Here is a 22,251-nt window from a genome sequence, read left to right on the forward strand (position 1 = left end):
AAGACTCACGTCAACCGTGAGCCTGGGCCGCCGTGTTGAAAGATCACAGGCTTGAGAGTCAAAAGATGTGGGTTCTAATTCTGGCTTCATCACTTATGTTGTGTGATATTGGGCAAGCCACTTAACTTCTCTGTGCCTCAGTTACCTCATCTGTAAAATGGGGATAAAGACTGTGAGCCCCACGTGGGGCAACCTGATTACCTTTTATCTACCCCAGTGCTTAGAACAGTGCTTGGCACATAGTAAGTACTTAACAAATACCAAATCGTTATTATTATTATTATTATTATTATTACTTACCCTGAGCAAAGCAGCACTATTAGCCCTCCTTCACCAAGAAAATTCAAAAGGAATAAAGAAAGAGGTAGCCCAGATTGGAATGGAAGCTATATGGTAACTATGACTGAAATAAGTTCTCAGATAGAATAAAGGTCAAAACCAATGTTTAATTAATATTACTACTAGAAAGAATACAGAGATTCAGATGGACATTCCCCAGCTGAAATTGCCTGATTAGAAGAGTTCAGGATCCTAAAGCACATATTTCTCCCGACAATGTGCATATAGCTATAATTCTATTCATTCTGATGGTTTTGACACCTGTCTACATGTTTTGTTTTGTTGCCTGTCTCCCTCTTCTAGACTGTGAGCCTGTTGTTGGGTAGGGACCGCCTCTATATGTTGCCAACTTGTACTTCCCAAGCGCTTAGTGCAGTGCTCTGCACACAGTAAGCACTCAATAAATACGATTGAATGAATGAATGAACTCATACTTAACATGTCCGGGGCATAGGTTGTCGTCTTTCACCCAACCCACTCCTCACTCCCAACATTCCAATTACAGGGGAAAATGGCATCATTCTCCTCGTATCACAAGTTCTTAACCTTGGTATCATCCTCGACTCATCTCTTTCCCGCAATCCCACATTGTCACCACTCGGTTCTACCTTCACAACATCTCTAGAACCTTCCCTTTTCTCTCCATCCCACCTGTTATCACACTGATCCAAGCACTGATCATAGTCCACCTCTATTGCTGCGTCAGCCTTCTTGCTGGTTTTATGGTCTCCAATCCCTCCTCACTCCAATTCACACTTCAATTGGAGGCCCAGATCATTTTTCTAAAAAATCATCTTCTCAAAAAGCCTCCAGTGGTTGCTGCATCAGATACTCCTTACCACTATCTTTAAGGCTCTTAATCAGCATTATCCCTCTTACCTCTTCTCTCCCCTAATTCTCACAATTCTCTCCGCTAACACCAACATTATTCGCCTCTACCACCCTCTCCAGATTCTTGTAGCCATCATCTACCGCCCCCCCCGCCCCACCTCCAACTTCTTTAACGATTTTGACCCCTTCCTCACCTTCCTTCTCTCCTTTTCCATGCCCACCCTGATCCTCGGAGACTTCAACATCCACATGGATATCCCTGGTGACTCCTCTGCCCCCCGCCTTCTATCTCTCCTTGATGCTGCCAACCTCTTGCTCCACCCCACCTCGCCCACTCACCAACTTGGTCACACCCTCGACCTCATCATCTCCTACTGCTGCACTATCTCCATCCTCACCAACTCTGAAATCCCTCTCTCTAATCATTCATTCATTCATTCATTCAATCGTATTTATTGATCATAACCCTCTCACCTGCCTCTTCACTCACACTCCTCTCCCCTATAAATCTATATTACTACCTCACAGAAACCTCCGATCTCTCGACCTCATCCATCTTTCTGAGCGCCTCACACCCCACTTTGCCTCCCTTTCCTCTCTACCCAATCTTGATGATCAGATTACTGCTCTCAACTCTACCCTCTCTACTCAGCTCGACTCCCTTGCTCCCCTTTCCCTTCGCCGCTCTCGTACCACTAACCCACATCCCTGGATCACTGCCACTGTCCGCCTCCTTCGCTCTTATGCTCGAGCTGCTGAACGCTGCTGGCGAAAGTCTAAACACCATGCCAACCTCGTTCACTTCAGGTTTATCCTTTCCTGCCTTAACTCTGCCCTCTCCTCTGCCAGACAAAACTATTTCTCCTCCCTTATTGACACCCATGCCCATCATCCCCGTCAACTCTTCCGTACATTTAACTCCCTTCTCAGGCCCCCTGTTCCTCCCCCTCCTCCTTCCCACACCCCCAACGATCTGGCCTCCTACTTCATTAATAAAATTAAATCCATCAGGTCTGAGCTCCGCAAAGTCACCCCTCCCCCTTCTCCAACTCCCCAGCTCTCAACCCTCTCCGCTACTCTCCCATCCTTCCCAGCAGTATCCTCAGATGAGATCTCCTCTCTCCTCTCAAGTGCTACTCTGGCCACCTGTGCTTCTGACCCCATTCCCTCTCATCTCATGAAATCTCTTGCTCTGTCCCTCTTCCCCTCCTTAACTTCCATCTTCAACCGCTCACTCTCCACTGGTTCCTTCCCCTCTGCCTTCAAACATGCCCATGTCTCTCCCATCCTAAAAAAACCCTTCTCTTGACCCCACCTCCCCTTCTAGTTATCACCCTATCTCCCTCCTACCATTCCTTTCCAAACTCCTTGAACGTGTTGTCTACACACGCTGCCTTGAATTCCTCAATGCCAACTCTCTCCTCGACCCCCTCCATGGCTTCTGTCCCCTACATTCCGTGGAAACTGCCCTCTCAAAGGTCATCAATGACCTCCTGCTTGCCAAATCCAACGGCTCCTACTCTATCCTAATCCACCTCGACCTCTCAGCTGCCTTCGACACTGTAGACCACCCCCTTCTCCTCAACACGCTATCCAACCTTGGCTTCAGAGACTCTGTCCTCTCCTGGTTCTCCTCTTATCTCTCCAGCCATTCATTCTCAGTCTCTTTTGCGGGCTCCTCCTCCCCCTCCCATCCCCTTACTGTAGGGGTTCCTCAAGAATCAGTTCTCAGTCCCCTTCTGTTCTCTATCTACACTCACTCCCTTGGTGAACTCACTCGCTCCCATGGCTTCAACTATCATCTCTACGCTGATGACACCCAAATCTACATCTCTGCGCCTGCTCTCTCTTCCTCCCTTCAGGCTTGTGTCTCCTCCTGCCTTCAAGACATCTCCATCTGGATGTCTGCCCGCCATCTAAAACTCAATATGTCCAAGACTGAACTCCTTATCTTCCCTACCAAACCCTGCCCTCTCCCTGACTTTCCCATCACTGTTGACGGCACTACCATCCTTCCCGTCTCACAAGCCCGCAAACTTGGTGTCATCCTCGACTCTGGTCTCTCGTTCACCCCACACATCCAATCTATCACCAACACCTGCCAGTCTCACCTCCGCAACATTGCCAAGATCCGCCCTTTCCTCTCCATCCAAACTGCTACCCTGCTGGTTCAATCTCTCATCCTATCCTGACTGGATTACTGCATCAGGCTCCTTTCTGATCTTTCATCCTCCTGTCTCTCCCCACTTCAATCTATACTTCCCGCTGCTGCCTGGATCATCTTTGTGCAGAAACGCTCTGGGCATGTTCCTCCCCTCCTCAAAAATCTCCAGTGGCTACCAATCAACCTACACATCAAGCAAAAACTCCTCACCCTCGGCTTCAAGGCTGTCCATCACCTTGCCCCCTCCTACCTCATCTCCCTTCTTTCCTTCTACAGCCCAGCCCGCACCCTGCTCTCCTCTGCCACTAACCTCCTCATTGTGCCTTGTTCTCGCCTGTCCCACTGTCGACCCCCGGCCCATGTTCTCCCCCTGGCCTGGCATGCCCTCCCTCCGCACATCCGCCAAGCTAGCTCTCTTCCTCCCTTCAAAGCCCTACTGAGAGCTCACCTCCTCCAGGAGGCCTTCCCAGACTGAGCCCCCTCCTTCCTTTCCCCCTCCTCCCCCTCCCAATCCCCCCCACCTTACCTCCTTCCCCTCCCCACAGCACCTGTATATGTATATGTATGTTTGTGCATATTCATTACTCTATTTATTTATTTTACTTGTACATATTTACTATTCTATTTATTTTATTTTGTTAATATGTTTTGTTTTGTTGTCTGTCTCCCCCTTCTAGACTATGAGCCTGTTGTTGGGTAGGGACCGTCTCTATATGTTGCCAATTTGTACTTCCCAAGCACTTAGTACAGTGCTCTGCACACACTGAGCGCTCAATAAATATGATTGAATGAGTGAATCTGCACCTCAGTCTCATCTCACTTGTTGTTGATCCCTTGTTTATTCATACATTCAATCGTACTTATTGAGCACTTACTGTTTGCAGAGCACTGCACTAAGCACTTGGAACGTACAATTCAGCAACAAATAGAACTTGTTCATGTTCCCCCTCCAGCCTGGAACACCTTCATATCTGACAGATTACCATTCTCCTCATCTTCAAAGCCCTTCTAAATTCATATCTCCTCCAAGAAGCCTTCCCTGACTAACCTCTCAGTTCCCCACCCAATTCATCTTCTCTTCTGCATCACCTAGGCGCAGGTGTACCCTTATAGCACTGGTACTCATCCCACTACCAGCCCCATGGCATTTATGTACATATCCTTATACGCTGTCCAGCACAGGTGAGTTTGATTTATAGCAGATTACCTTCTACCCACTAGCCACTGCCCAATATAGGAATGGAATGGCATTGACTCTGCTTGACTCTCCCTCCTGTAGCTGAGACTGATAGAGTACTGGAAACTCTCCAGGTGGGGTCCCGAGATGGGGAGATAAATTCTACTTTGGATTAATAAGAAACAGTGGTATTTATTGAGTGCTTCCTGGGTGCACTTATGCATTTATGCATTTATATGCACTTATATACTTATCCTTGAGGGCAAGGACTATGTCTACCAACTTTATTGTATTATATGCTCTCAAGCCCTTGGTATGGTGCTCTAAGAGAAGCAGCGTGGCTCAGTGGAAAGAGCATGGGCTTTGGAGTAAGAGGTCATGGGTTCAAATCCCAACTCCACCAATTGTCAGCTGTGTAACTTTGGGCAAGTCACTTAACTTCTCTGTGCCTCAGTTACCTCATCTGTAAAATGGGGATTAAGACTGTGAGCCCTCCTTGGGCCAACCTGATCACCTTGTAACCTCCCCAGTGCTTAGAAAAGTGCATTGAAAATAGTAAGTGCTTAATAAATGCCATTATTATTATTATTATTATTATAATACACAGTGTTCACTCAATAAATACCATTAATTAATTGATCACCCCTCCATCTCAGTAGGTAATGCTACTCAGCTATTCACTTCTAATAAACATGTCACCCTTAAATTAGGTGTTGCAAAAGGACTATATAAGAATCAAAAGATAGATCTTTCTACATATTCAGTACTTAAATACCATTGGTATTCCATAGTTTTAATTGTGAGTTTTAATCCTGACTCTGCTACTGACTGTATAATCTTGATTAAAATATTCCCCTCTATCTCAAATTTCCCATCAGTGAAATGGGATAAGGATCCCCATTTTTTCTATCCCAAGGAATTTGTGAGATTAAAATGGGGAGGTGAAATAGCTTTTTATTAAGTAAACAAATTATATTGGATTACTCCTTTTGGGAAGCTGGGGCCCAAAACAGGACAATTCTTAATTTATAAATTTATATATTCTGCAAGGAAAGATCTATTCCTTATGTAATGAACAATGTCAATTGTCATTTAGCTCATTTGCAAAATCACTTTCCCATTTGCTTCTTACAGTGACCATTAGAAAACCACTCAGTGATTCAGAGGAGTTAGCACTTTTAAATCTTTATGAAAGTAAAATGAAATGAAAAAAAGTTAAGTGAAAAGCAGCAGTAAGTCTAATGACCATAAAGACCATTTAAAAACTGGTAAATGAAATTAGCTCGCACTGTGTGTTTCAGGCTTAAATTCATATATCTTTATGTTCATTAACCCTCTTCAACAGCCAGAAACTAAGGAGTCTTTGCTTTTATGAATGCAAGAGATTTATGAATGCTCTGCACCCAATAAGCACTCAAAAAATGCCACTGATTCTTATTAATCAAAAGCAGGATTTATTTCCCCTTCTTGGGATCGCACCTTGGAGAGTTTCCGGTACTCTATCAGTCAAGCAGAGGCATACCCATTCCATTCCTAGCTTGGGCAGTGGCTAGCAAATGGAAGACAATCTGCTACAAGTCAAAACTCACCCATGCTGGGCAGCAGCAGCAGCACGGGAGAGAGTGAAGGGTAGAGGTTCAAGTTTACTGCATGGATGGAGGCAATAGTAAGCCACTTGCATATTTTTACCAAGAAAACTCTATGGATACACTATCAGAACATTTGCAGATGGATAATTGGGCGTTTTGGAAGAGATGTGTCCATGGAGTTGCTACAGATTGGAGTTGACTCGACAGCATAAGATAAGGATTTATTTATTTCTCCTTTTTCCTGTCTCCAATTACAGGGACAGCTAAAGTCAAAGCTGTGGGGGTCAATAGGAAATTCACCTGTGGGGAAAGAAAGAATCAGGGCTGAGGAAACGATGTATTTTTTCCTCATTCGATGTACCCTAGGAAAGTGTACCTTGCTGAGATCCTCCTGGAAGTGTCTAGATTATTTAAATGGAGATTTTCCATCCCATCTTATGAAACACACCCAACAATCAATCATTGGTATTTACTGAGAGCTTACTTTGTGTGGATTGTCTCTGTTGCCGAATTGTACCTTGCAAGCACTTAGTACAGTCCTCTGCACACAGTAAGTGCTCAATAAATACGGTTGAATGAATGAATGAATGAGTATATATAAGCACTATACCAAGTGCTTGGGAGAATACAATACAACCAAATCAGATTACTTAAATTTAGATGGGTTAATTGCTAAGAGATGATCACTTTGGTCTTGGTTCCAGGAGTAACAGTAGCCTTGACTGTCCTATGCAGGTGATAGCAGTCCAATAACAGTCACAACTTCAATGGCCTCTTCTAGTGGGAGGAACAAATGATTCCTGTTAGGAACCAACATTCTCATCTTCTTTCTGGAAACCCAATCTTCCCGAAACTTCTGCTTGAGGACAGAAATCCTCCTCCTGATTCCTACACCCCAGTGGGGTCTGAATATTGTGTTTGACTTCCAGCAGTCGCTACTTAACCACATTGCTTATTAAGATTGCTTCTCTAAATTGACTGAGATTGGAAAATTAGGGAAAGGAGTGGGTTTAGAAGGAAAGATGAAAATTTCAATTTTTGACGTACTGAGTTTGAGCAGCTGGTAAGATATCCAAGTGGACATGTCCCAGCGGGCTAGGTGAGATAATCAGTCAGTGGTATTTACTGAGCAGTTACAGTATGCAGAGAACTCTACTAAGAGCTTGGGAAAGTACAATAGAGTAGGTAGATATGATCTCTACCCACAGAGAGTTTATATTCTCCAAACTGTGAGCTCCTTCTAGACCGTGAGCTCACTGTGGGCGGGGAATGTCACTGTTTATTGTTGTATTGCACTTTCCCAAATGCTTAGTACAGTGCTCTGCACACAATAAGCACATAAAAAGTACAATTGAATGAATGAATGAATGAATGAATACAGGGGAGATGCAGGCTTGCAGGCCAGATGACAGATCAGAGCTAGAGAGATAGATTTTGGGTTCATCTGCATAGAGGAGGCAATTGAAGCCATGTGTGTGGACAGCTCCCTGAGGGAGTAACTGTAGAGTGAGAAGGGTGGAGGAAACAGATGAGATCACCAGGGGATATCTACAGTAAGAACAAGAGAGACTGAGGAAGAACCAGTGAATGAAGCTAAGAAGGATTGGAGAGCAAATTATTATGGTTTCAGAACCTGTTGTTGGCAGGGAACATGTCTATCTACGCTTGTATTGTACTCTCCCAAGAGCTTAGTAGAGTGCTCTGCACATATTACGTGCTCAATCAATCAATCAACTGTATTTATTGAGCACTGTACTAAGTGACTGAGAGACTACAATACACTAGAATTAGCAGACACGTTCTCTGCCCATAATGAATTTAGAATTTAGAATTTAGAATCTAGAGGGAGAGATATGTACATATCTGTAATTTATTTTTATTATTGTCTATCTCCCCCTCTAGAATGTAAGCCCATTGTGGGCAGGGAATATGTCTATTGCTATCCCCAAGTGCTTAATACAGTGCTCTGCACATAATAAGAGCTCAATAAATATGATTGATTGAGCATTTAATTGTGCAGAGCACTACTAAATAAAGCACTCTGCTCAATAAATATGTTTTACTACGAGGCAGTAATATGAGTAAATGATTATTTAGTCTATAATTTAAAGAATGTACATAAGTGCTGTGGCTTGGGGGTGGGGTGAATATCAAGAATCCAAAGGTCAGAGATTGAAGTGCATAGATGATGCAGAAGGGAGAGTGAGGTGGGGAAAAGAGGGCTTAATTGGGAAAGGCCTCTTGAAGGATATGTGACCTCAGTGATACTTTGAAGGTGGATAGAGTGGTGGTTTGGTGAATATGAAGGGGAAGAGAGTTCCATGCTGGGGGAATAATGTTGGAAAGGGGCTGGCAGTGAGATAGACAAGATTGGGGCAAAGTAAGTAATTAATATCATTGATTGTCAGCAAAACCAAGTCCCAGTAATATTTTGAGGAGGAATGGGTGGGCCACGTTGTTCATTCACTCATTCAATTGTATTTATTGCAAATGTGTGCAAAGCACTGTACTAAGTGCTTGGGAGAGCACAATATAACAACAAACAGAGACATTCAGTCTAGAGGGAGAGACAGACATTAATATAAATAAATAGATAAATAAATCAATTACAGGTATATACATATGTGCTGTGGGGATGGGAGGGAGGATGAATGAAGGAGAAAATAAGAGTGGCACAGAAGAGAGTGGGAGAAGAGCAGAGGAAGGCTTAGGCAGGGAAGGCTTCTTGGAGGAGATGTGCCTTCAATAAGGTTTTGAAGTGGAGGGGAGCAATTATCTATCTGCTCTGAGGAAGGAAGGCATTCCAGGCCAGAGGTAGGATGTGGGCTAGAGGTCAGCCGAGAGATAGATGAGACTGAGGTACAGTGAGAAGGTTAGCAATAGAGGAATGAAGTGTGAGGGCTGGGTTGTAGTAGGAGAGTAGCGAGATGAGGCAAGGTGATTAAGTGCTTTTAAGTCAATGGTGAGGAGGTGGGTTGGCAACCCCTGGAGTTTCTTGAGGAGTGGGGAAACATGCTCTGAATGTTTTTGAAGGAAAATGATTTGGACAGCAGAATGAAGTATGGACTGGGGTGGGGAGAGATGTGAGGCAGGGAGATCAATCAATCAATCAATCAATCAATCGTATTTATTGAGCGCTTACTATGTGCAGAGCACTGTACTAAGCGCTTGGGAAGTACAAATTGGCAACACATAGAGACAGTCCCTACCCAACAGTGGGCTCACAGTCTAAAAGGGGGAGACAGAGAACAGAACCAAACATACCAACAAAATAAAATTAATAGGATAGAAATGTACAAGTAAAATAAATAAATAAATAAATAAATAGAGTAATAAATATGTACAACCATATATACATATATACAGGTGCTGTGGGGAAGGGAAGGAGGTAAGATGGGGGGATAGAGAGGGGGACGAGGGGGAGAGGAAGGAAGGGGCTCAGTCTGGGAAGGCCTCCTGGAGGAGGTGGGCTCTCAGCAGGGCCTTGAAGGGAGGAAGAGAGCTAGCTTGGTGGAGGGGCAGAGGGAGGGCATTCCAGGCCCGGGGGATGACGTGGGCCGGGGGTCGACAGCGGGACAGGCGAGAACGAGGTACAGTGAGGAGATTAGCGGTGGAGGAGCGGAGGTTGCGGGCTGGGCAGTAGAAGGAGAGAAGGGAGGTGAGGTAGGAGGGGGCGAGGTGATGGAGAGCCTTGAAGCCCAGGGTGAGGAGTTTCTGCCTGATGCGCAGATTGATTGGTAGCCACTGGAGATTTTTGAGGAGGGGAGTAATATGCCCAGAGCGTTTCTGGACAAAGATAATCCGGGCAGCAGCATGAAGTATGGATTGAAGTGGGGAGAGACACGAGGATGGGAAATCAGAGAGAAGGCTGGTGCAGTAGTCGAGACGGGATAGGATGAGAGCTTGAATGAGCAGGGTAGCGGTTTGGATGGAGAGGAAAGGGCGGATCTTGGCAATGTTGCGGAGCTGAGACCGGCAGGTTTTGGTGACGGCTTGGACGTGAGGGGTGAATGAGAGAGCGGAGTCGAGGATGACACCAAGGTTGCGGGCTTGTGAGACGGGAAGGATGGTAGTGCCGTCAACAGAGATGGGAAAGTCAGGGAGAGGACAAGGTTTGGGAGGGAAGACAAGGAGCTCAGTCTTCGACATGTTGAGCTTTAGGTGGCGGGCGGACATCCAGATGGAGATGTCCTGAAGGCAGGAGGAGATGCGAGCCTGGAGGGAGGGGGAGAGAGCAGGGGCAGAGATGTAGATCTGGGTGTCATCAGCGTAGAGATGATAGTTGAAGCCGTGGGAGCGAATGAGGTCACCAAGGGAGTGAGTATAGATTGAGAACAGAAGGGGACCAAGCACTGAACCTTGGGGAACCCCCACAGTAAGAGGATGGGAGGGGGAGGAGGAGCCTGCAAAAGAGACTGAGAAAGAACGACCGGAGAGATAAGAGGAGAACCGGGAGAGGACGGAGTCTGTGAAGCCAAGGTCAGATAGCGTGTTGAGGAGAAGGGGGTGGTCCACAGTGTCAAAGGCAGCTGAGAGGTCGAGGAGGATTAGGACAGAATATGAGCCGTTGGATTTGGCAAGCAGGAGGTCATTGGTCACAGGAGATCAGCAAGAAGGCTGATAAAATAATGAAGGCAGGATAGGATAAGTGCTTGCATTAATATAGTACCAGTTTGGATGGAAAAGAATGGACAGATTTGTCAAGAGCATTCATTCTTCTCATTCTTTTCTGAACAACTAAACCGAGTGGTGATAAGTATTGCTTCAAGATGGTGAGATGACTGCATTCCGTCAATGGTATTTGAGTGCTTATTTATATGCAGAGTACTGTACTAAGCACTTGGGAGGGCATAAAATAGCAGAGTTAGCTGACACATTCCCTGCCCACCAATGCTTAGTTTGGATCTTAAGTTGACACTGATGGAATTGCTTGAGAAGCTGGACTTCCTTGGGGTAAATCCAGTTCTCACAGCCATATAAAAGGTTGGAGTCCATCAGAGCTCTGTCAACCTTGAATTTGGCATGAAGCTGTTTCTCCAATTGTCACCAAATTTTGTCACTGTTCCAAATGCCCATCTGGATTTCTTTACTTGTTTTTTTTATTGCTTTGATTTCCTTTGGATAGTGGTCTTGGTAGTCTTGGTAGTAGCAGAGAAGCAGCATGGCTCAGTGGAAAGAGCATGGGCTTTAGAGTCAGAGGTCATGGGTTCAAATTCTGGCTCTGCCAATTGTCAGCTGTGTGACTTTGGGCAAGTCACATAACTTCTCTGTGCCTCAGTAAAATGGGGATTAAGACTGTGAACCCCCCGTGGGACAACCTGATCACTTTGTAACCTCCCCAGTGCTTAGAACAGTGCTTTGAACATAGTAAGTGCTTAATAAATGCCATCATTATTATTAGTAGAATTCAGATTCAGCAAAGTACTGTATTGTCAAGGGTTACAATACATTCAGAAATTAAATCTGTCTTATTAGGATTTTTTCTTTCCTTCTCTCAAAATGCTTCTTCAGGGAAAACACCTCATCATCTTATATATATTCAATACTTCCAGCCCAGAAGATTTTGAAAAGGAATCGATAAAGATAGCATACTGAATTCTGGGGAACTCATTAAAGAGAAATTCAACACATTTCTCTACTGAAGATTTCCTCAATTCTCATAATGTACTCTTCAGTAGAATTTAGGACCTGCCTCTTAAAAGTATGGCTCACTTTTAATCAGTATAATTTATTGAGTGCTTACTGCGTGCAGAGGACTGTACTGAGTGCTTAAGAGACTACAACAGAGATGATAGACATGATCCCTGCTCAGTGGAGCATCCCTCCACAATCCAGTGGAGAATCTGACAGGCAAATTACATTTGTGATATCAATAGTCCTAAAATATTTTCAGATGTCTAGTTTTAGCCTTGTGTATTCTGAGCCAAACTAGAGACTCCTATTGTTATTTTCCTGCTCAACATCTCCCAGATTTCCCCCTTTCTCTCCACCCAAACTGCTACCAACTTTGCACAAGCACTTTTCTTGCTATGGCAGGGGTATTTCATCAGCCTCCTTGGCAGTCTCACAACCTCCAGCCTCTTCCCACTCCAATGTATAGTAAGTGCTTTTAAATGGATCACCTCCCTGGAGCATGGATCAGCCCACAACTCTCCTCTAGTCAAAACCTTCCATTGGCTTCCTGCATCATTTCACATCAAACAAAAATCAGCTTCAGGGCTCTCCACTATCTGGCCTGCCTTGCCTGGGGGAAAGGGGAGAGGTGGGGGCTTTTGGGGGTGGTTGGTTGGGGGCTGAGAAGCCCACAGGTGACAGGTGACCCGCTCCTACAGGCTTGCCTCCGCTGGGCTCCTGCATCGAAGGTACTCGGACAGCTGCATGTTGCTGCTGTGCAGCCTGGTTTTCATTCGTTCCCATGCAAATGTGTTTTCCCAACTCCTTGTCTTCGTTACTCACGGGCAAAAACTTCTAGCTCTCATCCTCAACTCTCCCTCCTTGCTCATGTTGTTCCCCTGGCTTGGAATTCCCTCCTCTCACATCAGGCAGACCACAGTGCTCTTGTCCTTAAAAAATCCCTCCTGCTCTAACACGCTTCCCTCATTTGATTTCCCAGTACCCTGAATCATATCATCCCTTTAGCCAACTTTTTTTTTACCGTATTTATTAAGGATCTACTATGTGCTAGTACTGCGCTGTACTGAACACTGGGGTAGATACAAGCTAATAGGGTTGGGTACAGTCCATGTCCCACATGGGCTAACAGTCTTAATCCCCATTTAGCAGATAAAGTAACTGATGCACAGAGAAGACAAGTGGCAGAGCTGGGATTAGAACAGAGGTCCTTCAGATTCCCAGGCTGGTGCTCTATTCATAGGCCATACTCATTCCAATTCTAGCATTTATGAACTTTTTACACTCTTTTTAGAACTCATTTTCTAAATGATACTCGTTAAGTGCTTCTTTTGTGCCAAGCACTGTTTGTTCATTCATTCATTCAATCGTATTTATTGAGCACTTACTGTGTGCAGAGCACTGTACTAAGTGCTTAGGAAGTACAAGTTGGCAACATATAGAGACGGTCCCTACCCAACAGTGGGCTCACAGTCTAGAAGGGGGAAGACTTCCCCCTGTTCCCCCCTGTTCCCCATTGTTCTAAGTGCTGGGGTAGATACAAGATAATCGGGTTAGTTACAGTCTCTGTCCCACATGGGGCTCACAGTCTGAGTAGGAGGGAGTAAGATTTAATTCCTATTTTTACAGGTGAGGTAACTGAGGCACAGAGAAATTAAGTGATTTACCCAAGGTCACTCTGCAGACACATGGCAGAGCTGGGATTGGAATCCAGGTCTGCTGACTTCCAGTCCCATGCTCTTTCCACTAGACCGTGCTGCTTCATGCATAAATGTCTGCTAAATTAATTCATTTTGATCACTGTAGGTTTAAATATGTTTTTATACTTATCTTTCCTGTTAGTGGCTAAGCTTCTTGCAGACAGGAAATGCATCCTTTGGTTATTCTGCACATTCCATCCTTTGGTTATTCTGCACATTCCAAGTGTACTACAGACTACATTTGATCATACTCATTTTTTTAAACATACAGAATTGCACACACAAATTATTCAGGCCAAATCACAACGTAAGTTATCTGCTCTGTGTATTAAAATCTTTATATTGTTAAGTTTTACTTTGTGATATAGGAAAATTATATTCTTTGCTTGAATAGCATACATAGTGTCAGCTATGGACTTACTTTCCATTTTCTAATTTGTAATGTGATATGCAGGCTTTTTTTTGCGAAGTAACTGAAATGATGTATGGCCATAAAGATATAGTTTTATGGTTATAAGAGAGATTTATGACTCCAGTTATAACAGATATTTTCTCCTCAGCAATATTAAAGACATGGCTGAAAGCCCAACAAAATCAAAATAAATGTACTGAATGAGCAAGTTTGTCAGGTAATAAAGGAAGTTCTTCAAATTGGTGGTAAGATTATGCAAGGGGCTGAAGTTTGGATACAAGTTCAACCACCCTACTGCCATTTTATAGTTTGACATTAGATTTTGCCTGCTTGTGGTTGGAGAATAGGCTAACCCTTAAAAACAAAACAAAAAAAAGCTTTGGCTAATGCTTTCACAGATAGCCATCATTGAATTTGTTTTGCAATGTTATGTTTTCATGGAACTATAACTATTATTAGCTATTCCCAAGACAGGCTTCCTCAAATGGTTTGTAGAAAAAAAAGCTTTGATATTTTGCATAATGATCATTTAACAGTGAATAGATTGCATTTAAGAGTAGACCTAAGGCCACACTGACAGTCATATTTTGAAAAAGCAAACTCTTCCCTCCTGTTCATTACCAGAGAATGGTGAACAAGAAATTCAAGGTCAACTAAGTGGTTCACAAAGTAGTTGTCCAAAAGCAAGGTTTGTAATTAAAATGCAATGATAGCCTGAGGGAATATCTGTTCTGGTGAAATTACTACACAAAGAGCAAGTGCAAATTAGGTAATTTCACATTTCGTTCCCATGTATCAGAAATGTCTAGGCCAAACCTAATTTTGTAAACAATTTCCCTGCCAGTTTACAGTAATACCAACTGGAAAACCTTTCTGAAATCTGATGCATGCTTTGCAGAGAGCTGTCCTAAATGCCAAGGACAATACCCATCTCTCCCTGATGTCAGGATTAAGGTTCAGCCAGTTTTAATTAAATTTGTTCAATCTTTTAAAATGATAGAGAATTAAAAAATAATTTATGGGAATATAAAGTGGTATTTATTTTGAATGGTAACATAACTTATTTGGAGCAAAATGCACACATTTTATAGACTCTATGGACTCCCTGGACTTCTGTTATCTTCCCCCACATTGAAGCAAATAGGTCACGTTATGTTTTATGAAACAAATACCATTTCAAGCCAAAAGCTCACTCTTTATAAGTGATTCTAATTCGAGCTCCATTTTGCTGCTTCTGATCTCTATCCCTAATTGCAACATTTCCTAGATCCTGAAAATACTCCTCTTTTCGGGGAATTAATCCCAACATACTTTGGCAATACAGGATGTCCATTTTGATCATTGTTTTCAAATGAGTTTGTGAAGGAGGATTTTTGGCCAGTTCAGAAGCTGTTCCAGTTTTGGGGGTGCCACATAAAAATTAACGGAAAGGATCATTTTTCTTGTTACAGAAAAAATGACTATGAAATGCTACTTAATAGAATATGCAGGATGGCAAACAAGGCTTAAAGGCTGAGTGAGGTACTGAGGCATCTGAGAGGGGACAATTCTCATGGTGTTGGATTCAGATGAAGAAAGTTGGGATCTCCAAAGCTACACAATCCATCAATGTTATTTATTGAGCACTGTATACTAAGTGCTTGGGAGAGTACAATACAACAGAGTAGGTAGACATGATTCCTGTTCTCAAGGAGTTTATAATAGGCAGATTAAAAGGCAGTTTCTAGGTAAGTGAGGAAGCTCTGAAAAACTCAAAAGGAACAGGAGGTTTCCTTTATTCCCTAGGAGTCTCAAAGGAAAATTGTTGGGAAAGAAAGGGCTTGAACATAATAAAATAATAATAATAATAATAATAATAATAATAATAGTAATAATAATAAGACTGTGAGCCCATTGTTGGGTAGGGACCATCTCTATATGTTTCCAACTTGTACTTCCCAAGCGCTTAGTACAGTGCTCTGCACATGGTAAGTGCTCAATAAATATGATTGAATGAATTTGTTAAGTGCTTACTATGTGCCAAGAACTGTTCTAAGCACTGAGGGAAATACAAGATAATCAGGTTGTCCCATGTGGGGCTCACAGTTTTAATCTCCATTTTACAGATGAGGTAACTGAGGCCCAGAGAAGTTAAGTGACTTGCTCAAAGTCAAACAGCTGACAAGTGGCAGAGCTGGGATTAGAACCTACGACCTCTGACTTCCAAGTCCATGCTCTTTCCACTAAGCCACGCTGCTTCTCAACATGACTTCTAGACTGTGAGCCTGTCTTCTAGACTGTGAGCCTGTTGTTGGGTAGGGACCGTCTCTATATGTTGCCGACTTGTACTTTCCAAGCGTTTAGTACAGTGCTCTGCACACAGTAAGTGCTCAATAAATAGGACTGAATGAATGAATGACTGAGCCATGTTTTTTTTTTACTGTTTAAAAGGTATTTGTTAAGTGCTTACTATGTATCAGGTTCTGTACTACTACTACTTCTACTAATAATAATTGGGGTGTTTGTTAAGTGCTTACTATTTGCCAAGCACTGTTCTAAGCGCTGAGGTAGATACAAGGCAATCAAGTTGGACAAAGTCCCTGTCCCACAAGGGGCTCACAGTCTTAATCCCTATTTTACAGATGAGGTAAGTAAGACACAAAGAAGTTAAGTGACTTGCCCAAGGTCACACAACAAACATGTGGTGGAGCTGGTGATTAGAACCCATGTTGTCTGACTCCCAGGCCTGTGCTCTTTCTACTAGGCCATTCTGGCTCTACTAAGCACTGGGGTAATAATAATAATAATAATAATCATAATAACAGCATTGATTAAGTACTTACTATGTGCAAAGCATTGTTCTAAGCGCTGGGGAGGTTACAAGGTGATCAGGTTGTCCCACGGGGGGCCTCTCACCCTTAATCCCCATTTTACAAATGAGGTAACTGAGGCCCAGAGAAGTTAAGTGTCTTGCCCAAAGTCACACAGCTGACAATTGGCAGAGCCAGGATTTGAACCCATGACCTCTGACTCCAAAGCCCGTGCTCTTTCCACTGAGCCATGCTGCACAAGCCTGTCAGGTTGGACACAGTCCATATTCCCCTGGGACTCACAACTTTAATTTCCATTTTACAAATGAGGAAACTGAGGCACAGAGGAGTTAGGTGACTTGCCCAAGGTCACACAGCAGACGTGTGACAGAGTTGGATTAAGAACCAAGTCCTCTGACTCCAGGCCTGGTTCGTTCCATGAAGCCACGCTGTTGTTGGGGCACTTAAGATGGCCCAATTCACTAGGTGCCCTATGCTTTCTGAGGCCCAGTTCAATGATGGGAGTAGTTATGAGCCAAAAGTTATTGGCAGAAAACTGGGTGAGGGAGAAAAATGGTAGTGACTGCAGGTATAGCAGGGAAAGCTTAATATTTCCAAAGCTAAACTCCTCATCTTATCTCCCTGATCATCTCCTCTACCTCAATTTAATAATAATAATAATAATCATAATGACATTTATTAAGTGCTTCCTATGTGCAAAGCACTGTTCTAAGCTCTGGGGAGGTTACAAGGTGATCAGGTTGTCCAACGGGGGGCTCACAGTTTTAATCCCCATTTTACAGATGAGGTAACTGAGGCCCAGTGAAGTTACGTGACTTGCCCAAACTCACCCAGCTGACACAATTGGCAGAGCTGGGATTTGAACCCATGACCTCTGACTCCAAATCCCGGTCTCTTTCCACAGAGCCACGCTGCTTCTCATGAAGCATTTCCCATCCTAGTCTACATGCCCCTCTCAGGGTCAGACCTGGAGAGTTCCCAGCACTCTACCAGTCTCGACTACAGGAGGGAGAGTCAGGCAGCGGCACATACATTCCATTCCTAGCTTGGGCAGTGGCTAGAAAGTGGAAGGCAATCTGCTACAAGTCAAAACTCACCTGTGCTGGGCAGCAGTGGCATGAGAGAGCGTCGAGGGCAGAGACTCAAATTTACTGCTCGGAAGGAGGTAATGGTAAACCACTTCCGTATTTTTACCAAGAAAACTCTATAGATCCACTGCAGAACAATTGCAGATGGAGGTGGGGCGTTCTGGGAGAGATGTGTCCATGGCATTGCTATGGGCCGAGGACGACTCGACGGCATGAGACAAGATAAGTCTACATCACCCTCCCCACCCCTGAAACGTGAAACTTTGGCATTATCCCTCACCCCTCTTCTTTTAACACCCCCATTCAGTCTGTCACCAAATCCTGTCAATTCTACCTTCACAACATTTCCAGACTCTGTCCCTTCCTCCCCCTCCTCCTTCCCTCACCCCCAACGATCTGGCCTCCTACTTCATTAACAAAATTAAATCCATCAGGTCCGACCTCCCCAAAGTCTCTTCCCCCCTTTCTCCAACCCCCCGGCTCTCAACATTCTCTGCTACTCTCCCATCCTTCCCAGTGGTATCCTCAGAGGAACTCTCCTCCCTCCTCTCAAGTGCTACTCCGGCCACCTGTGCTTCTGACCCCATTCCCTCTCATCTTATGAAATCTCTCGCTCCATCCCTTCTCCCCTCCTTAACTTCCATCTTCAACCGCTCACTCTCCACTGGTTCCTTCCCCTCTGCCTTCAAACATGCCCATGTCTCTCCCATCCTAAAAAAACCCTCTCTTGACCCCACCTCACCTTCTAGTTATCGTCCCATATCCCTCCTACCATTCCTTTCCAAACTCCTTGAACGAGTTGTCTACACGCGCTGCCTAGAATTCCTCAACAACAACTCTCTCCTCGACCCCCTCCAGTCTGGCTTCCGTCCCCTTCATTCCACGGAAACTGCGCTCTCAAAGGTCACCAATGACCTCCTGCTTGCCAAATCCAACGGCTCATACTCTGTCCTAATCCTCCTCGACCTCTCAGCTGCCTTTGACACTGTGGACCACCCCCTTCTCCTCAACACGTTATCTGACCTTGGCTTCACAGACTCCGTCCTCTCCTGGTTCTCCTCTTATCTCTCCGGTCGTTCTTTCTCAGTCTCTTTTGCAGGCTCCTCCTCCCCCTCCCATCCTCTTACTGTGGGAGTTCCCCAAGGTTCAGTGCTTGGTCCCCTTCTGTTCTCAATCTACACTCACTCCCTTGGTGACCTCATTCGCTCCCACGGCTTCAACTATCACCTCTACGCTGATGACACCCAGATCTACATCTCTGCCCCTGCTCTCTCCCCCTCCCTCCAGGCTCGCATCTCCTCCTGCCTTCAGGACATCTCCATCTGGATGTCCGCCCGCCACCTAAAGCTCAACATGTCGAAGACTGAGCTCCTTGTCTTCCCTCCCAAACCTTGTCCTCTCCCTGACTTTCCCATCTCTGTTGACGGCACTACCATCCTTCCCGTCTCACAAGCCCGCAACCTTGGTGTCATCCTCGACTCCGCTCTCTCATTCACCCCTCACGTCCAAGCCGTCACCAAAACCTGCCGGTCTCAGCTCCGCAACATTGCCAAGATCCGCCCTTTCCTCTCCATCCAAACCGCTACCCTGCTCATTCAAGCTCTCATCCTATCCCGTCTCGACTACTGCACCAGCCTTCTCTCTGATTTCCCATCCTCGTGTCTCTCCCCACTTCAATCCATACTTCATGCTGCTGCCCGGATTATCTTTGTCCAGAAACGCTCTGGGCATATTACTCCCCTCCTCAAAAACCTCCAATGGCTACCGATCAATCTGCGCATCAGGCAGAAACTCCTCACCCTGGGCTTCAAGGCTCTCCATCACCTCGCCCCCTCCTACCTCACCTCCCTTCTCTCCTTCTACTGCCCAGCCCGCACCCTCCGCTCCTCCACCACTAATCTCCTCACTGTACCTCGCTCTCGCCTGTCCCGCCATCGACCCCCGGCCCACGTCATCCCCCGGGCCTGGAATGCCCTCCCTCTGCCCATCCGCCAAGCTAGCTCTCTTCCTCCCTTCAAGGCCCTGCTGAGAGCTCACCTCCTCCAGGAGGCTTTCCCAGACTGAGCCTCTCCTTCCTCTCCCTCTCCCCCCTCCATCCCCCCGCCTTACCGCCTTCCCCTCCACACAGCACCTGTATATATGTATATATGGTTGTACATATTTATTACTCTGTTTATTTATTTATTTATTTATTTTACTTGTACATTTCTATCCTACTTATTTTATTTTGTTGGTATGTTTGGTTCTGTTCTCTGTCTCCCCCTTTTAGACTGTGAGCCCACTATCGGGTAGGGACTGTCTCTATGTGATGCCAATTTGTACTTCCCAAGCGCTTAGTACAGTGCTCTGCACATAGTAAGCGCTCAATAAATACGATTGATTGATTCCTTTCTAGCCAAAAAACCGTATTGCTAGTCACAGCTTGTCATATCTCAGCTTCACCACTGCATCAGCCTCCTCACATAGTCTCCCTACTGCTCCCCTTTCTAGTCCATATTTTATTCTGTGGCTTGGATCATTTTTCTATAATGAGTTTGTCCTTTCTCCCCACTAGCTATGGCATTTATTAAGTGGGTAGCGGTGTGGCACAGGCTTTGGAGTCAGAGGTGATCGGTTCAATCCCGGCTCTGCCATTTGTCAGCTGTGTGACTTTGGGCAAGTCACTTAACTTCTCTGTGCCTCAGTTACCTCATCTGTAAAATGGGGATTGATTGTGAGCCCCACGTGGGACAACCTGATCAACTTGTAAACTCCCCAGGGCTTAGAACAGTGCTTTGCACATAGTAAGCACTTAATAAATGCCATCATTATTATTATTAACTGCTTGCTATGTGCTAGGCCCTGGAGTATCAGATTGGATACAGTCCCTCTACCACATGGAGCTCTTATTTATCTTCTCATTTTACAAAATGAAGAAACTAAGGCCCAGAGAGATACGTGACTTGCCCCAAAATCCCAGGGCTAGAGCCCAGTCTCTGGATTTTCAGTCATGAACGTCTTACAATCAGTCAAATTGCCTTCCTCCAGTGGTCTCTAATGGTTACCCCGTTTTCTTCCTTTTAAAGAGAAATTCCTATCTTTGGCTTCAAGGCTGCATCAGTTCTCTTCATCAAACGTATCTGCTCTCTTCTCTCAAATCACACTCTCCCTTTCTGTCAAGCTAACCTAGTCACTGTGCCTTGTTCTCTTCTCCCTCTCCTCTGACCTCTTCCCCCACCCCGGAACTCCCTTGTATGTCAAAGCCACCAGGCCACGGCTCTGCTAGTATTCATAGCCCTTCAGAAATTATATCTCCTCCAGGAGGTCTTTTTTGATTAATTTCTGTTCTTCCCCAGGTAATATATCCCCCAGCCCCTAAATACTATCTCAGCATTTCTACTCCAACTGTGCACTTGTATAACCATAAAGACCAATATAATTGGTGCTCATATCTTATGTACTTTATTACTTAAGCACTAAGTCATATAGTTTTCTTCCTACCTGTAAAGGTATTTTGATGTCTCTCTTTTCCATTTGATTGTAACTCCTTGAGGGCAGGCATCATGTCTACTCACTCGAACTTTCCCGAGTGTTTAGAACAGTGCTTTGCACAGAGTAGTCACTCTATTGGTCAACTGAAAGGGAGAATGGGAGAAACAAAAGAGGGAAGGGCAAACGGGTACATGTATATGATATTTTCTCCTGGGCTAGTACTTACTTATCCTGATACTGAACTATACTAATTCTTTTAACATATGTGCTTGGCTTTGATTAATTGTTGATTTCTCCTTTGCTAGCAATAGTAATAAACAGAATTTGACAGGCCACTTTGTCCAGTGCACTGCACAAAATGCATTGCTATATTATTACTCAAATATGAACTGAAAATGTATCTTTCCAACTGTTGGTGTCAGGCAAATAATGAACAAGCACCACTTAAATCTGCCCTTTTTAAGGTATCGTATGGTTTCAAATGTTTTCAGGTTGCTTAGAAATACGCACGTTGAAAAATCTGAACCTGGTTCACGGAAATTAATTTCCAACTGCTTGACTTTTAAATCAGAGGGCTTAAGTTTGGGTAAATCTATCAGAGTTAGGAGGGAAAATTCACGTGCCTGGATTACTCGCATTTAATAATGGCCAACCTTAAAAATGTCCCTTAATTTTCATGTAATTTTTCCAAAATTACAAAAGGTCATTTGGCAAACTAGTGGCGAAGGCAGGAATAAATCTGAAATCTCTGAACTCTGAACTAGGTGCAGAAATATTTGATGGTATTTTCATGCTGTTTTAGCATTTATTACGATCCCTTAGGGTGCTCCATTCGACATGGAGCATGGATGAAGGAGTCCCTGCCTTTGGCTATACATTGCGAAGCCACAGCCAAGAGAGAGCCTAGTGTTACTAACAGCAAACTAAATGGCCCATTGAAAGATTGTTAGATCGAGAATTATGCCTAGATTTTTGCTTTAGCGAGCCCTAATACTTTCTTGTACAGATCATTAGCATCACCAGTTTTACCAACCAACAG

The 22,251-nt window shown here is 44.5% G+C and overlaps 1 protein-coding gene and 1 non-coding gene across 3 annotated transcripts in view; one reads left to right on the top strand and one right to left on the bottom strand.

The window, feature by feature from the left end:
- The window catches only part of LOC119930739 (schwannomin-interacting protein 1), an 823,807-nt gene that overhangs the window by 368,195 nt on the left and 433,361 nt on the right, over positions 1–22,251 (bottom strand). The window lies entirely within an intron of this gene.
- LOC119934169 lies at positions 17,603–17,740 on the top strand. The gene has a single exon (XR_005452871.1). It is a non-coding gene; the product is annotated as a small nucleolar RNA SNORA7 (small nucleolar RNA).

This window comes from Tachyglossus aculeatus, chromosome 1 (assembly GCF_015852505.1).
Source record: "Tachyglossus aculeatus isolate mTacAcu1 chromosome 1, mTacAcu1.pri, whole genome shotgun sequence".
NCBI lineage: Eukaryota > Metazoa > Chordata > Mammalia > Monotremata > Tachyglossidae > Tachyglossus > Tachyglossus aculeatus.